Source organism: Lolium perenne, chromosome 7 (genome assembly GCF_019359855.2).
Source record: "Lolium perenne isolate Kyuss_39 chromosome 7, Kyuss_2.0, whole genome shotgun sequence".
In the NCBI taxonomy this organism is placed as follows: domain Eukaryota; kingdom Viridiplantae; phylum Streptophyta; class Magnoliopsida; order Poales; family Poaceae; genus Lolium; species Lolium perenne.
This window is the reverse complement of record NC_067250.2, coordinates 151,206,295-151,209,606: the sequence shown is the minus strand read 5'-3', so window position 1 is coordinate 151,209,606 and position 3,312 is coordinate 151,206,295.

The window sequence follows — 3,312 nt, the reverse complement described above, 5'->3', positions numbered from 1 at the left end:
AAGAATAGAGTTGCAAAGCAAGAGATTCTCAATTGATAGAATTACTAGAATGGAAAAGATCCGGATAAGGAGGGCTACAATAGATGGATCATCTAAGGTGGGGGTTTCCCAAATCCACAAAGGGATAATAGAGGCATAAGCCAATTAATCTAAACATCATCTCTCTCTCATGAAGGTGGGGGTAGGTTCCTATTTATAGGTAAGGGGACGAAGGGGTAAGTTACAAGCCAAGGGGGGCTGAGATCTGGCTGAGGTTCGATGGGGCGGAAGTTCCGGTCGGGCGGAAGTTCCGGCCATCAGGGGCGGAAGTTCCGGTCGGGCCGAAAGTTCCGGCCAACTTCCAGCCTAGTTCCGAAAACGGTCGATTTCCTTGCAGTATCATCCAGGGGTGTTTTGGCACGTTTTCGGAACAAGGGCGGAACTTGGGCGGAAGTTCCGATGGGGCGGAAGTTCCGGCCATCAGGGGTGGAAGTTCTGGCCGCAGCTCTTCAGCATGAGCATCTTTGGTCTTGACAGCATCTGGGCGGAAGTTCCGGCGAGGTCGGGCGGAAGTTCCGGCCTGGAGCGTCCAGTGCTTCTTTCTCCTTCTCTTCCATGCTTCCGTGACATCGGCCTTGCGTCCTCGGGTCTCCATGGCATCGTCTCTTCTCCCCGTACTTGTCGTCGAGTTCCTATCATCAAGATATGACAGGGTATGAAGTAGTATATCGTCCCAAATAGGCAATTCGAGGCACGCGTAAAGGAGAAGATTCACCTTAGCGTGCCGTCTTGGCGATGAAGCACATGATGCGGTGAAGACCGAAGGTCACCCCATATCATCTCCCCCCACTTGAAAAAGAGTCGTCCTCGACGATAGCTCTTCATTAACTTGTATAGGAGGTAGATGACAACCACGCTTGAATGTCCACTTGAAAGTCGTATACCCTATCAATAGCACAAGAGAAACAAGAGAACAATCAAAGCGTAGCCAATGTTCCACGGGATTATCAAGGGGCCTTATGTAGAAGGAGGTCACCTTATCAAAGTGTCGGTGTGCTCTCATGGAGAGATCTTGCGTTGTCAAAGTGTGAGGTTGAACCCATTCGTTGACGCTCATCCGCAAGTCACTTGTACCTTCATACAACAAAGACCAAGCAAAGTATATGTGTGCATGATAGAGGAGCATATCATCAACGACATGTCCATTCATGTTCACAACACCATTAGCACAACACAAATTTATCAAGAATAATGCATGTGCAAGGTTAATGTGTAACAACTCTGTATGAACATCTTCCAAATGTGGAAACACAAAAACTCCCAATTGTGAGACGACCGTGGTGTCCATCTCATGTAGAAACTCATTTTCATTGTTGCTCTCAAGGCATCGGAAAGAGAAATTGTTCAACATCCTTGAAGCAACAAGTGGAGAATTTGGCAAAAGCACATACGGAAAAGTGTCCAAAATATCATCAACATGTGTGCAAACAAACCATTGGAAAGAGAAATTTGTCCTCATATTTGGTGCAACACACAACATATCTTCCAAAAAGTTCATCAAAACAACATTTACACAACTGTGTGTGCCAACAAACCAATTGAAAGTGGAATTGGTCAACTTGCTTGAGGCAACACCAACGGTAAGAATCACATCATCATGCTTGCAAAAGAACCAAGAGAAAGAGAAATTGTTCGGAATGTTCAATGCAAAGCATGGGAAAGGTATTAGAGTCGGGTTCGATCTTGAACTTACTTGTATTATGCTCTCAAGATCTCTCTTTGTCAACTCGTGCTCAATCGAGGTTGACATTGGCATTCTTGTACCTACACACACAATAGGCAAAGCAAAGAACGTGTGTGCATGGTATATGAACACATCATCCATCATGATGGTCCATTTCTTTTGCACATCACCATTAGCGTTAAGCAAAGCATCATAATAGATATGGTGAATATGCGGAGTAAACATGGGAACATGCTCAACATGGATATATGCAAAGTCTCCAAAATTTGAGAGAGCTATGGGGGAAATCTCATTTACAAGCATATTAACATCATTGCAAACCAAGCATTGGAAAGAACAATTGTTCGACATTTTGGTTGCATTAATGGGAGAGTATTGCAAGCATCTAGCACAAAACATGTTCAACATTTTATCATTGTTCTCAACAAACCTAGGGAAAGAGCAATTGTTCATCAAGGTTGTCACAACACAAGCATTAGCATCATCATTTTCATTGCAAGCAATACATGGGCTAGAGAAATTGTTCGACAAGTTGCATGCAATGGGAGATATATTGAAACATTCATCGCATGGTGATGTCTAAGGGTGCTTCTATTCTTGTAGACAGTGTTGGGTCTCCAAGAGCAGAGATTTGTAGAACAGCAGCAAGTTTCCCTTAAGTGGATCACCCAAGGTTTATCGAACTCAGGGAGAAAGAGGTCAAAGATATCCCTCTCATGCAACCCTGCAACCACAAAGCAAGAAGTCTCTTGTGTCCCCAACACACCTAATACACTTGTCAGATGTATAGGTGCACTAGTTCGGCAAAGAGATAGTGAAATATAGGTGGTATGAATATATATGAGCAGTAGTATCGGCACCAGAAAATAGCTTGATGCTACGACTGGCGTGTGGTTGATGGTGGTGATATTGCAGGCAGTACAGATGCAGTAGAACAGTAAACAAGCAGATGATTGCAGTATTTGGGAACAAGGCCTAGGGATCATACTTTCACTAGTGGACACTCTCAACATTGATCACATAACAGAATAAATAGATAAATGCTATACTCTACACTCTCTTGTTGGATGATGAACACCACTAATTGTGTAGGATTACACGAACCCTCAATGCCGGAGTTAACAAGCTCCACAATATTCGATATTCATATTTAAATAACCTTAGAGTGCATGATAGATCATTGCAATTACACCAAGTACTAACATAGCATGCACACTGTCACCATCACACTATGAAGGAGGCATAGATCACATCAATACTATCATAGCAATAATTAACTTCATAATCTACAAGAGATTACAATCATAACCTACGCCAAGTACTACAAGATGCATACACTGTCACCATTACACCGTGCAGGAGGAATATACTACTTTAATAACATCACTAGAGTAGCACATAGATAAATAGTGATACAAATCACATTGCAATCATAAAGGGATATAAATAAGCACTTCACTATGCCATTCATAACAGCGAATAAGTATTCTGTGAAATATAGCCTAAGAGACCCACACGGTGCACACACTGTCACCATTACACACGTGGGACAAGGAGTCTCCGGAGATCACATAAGTAAAATCCACTTG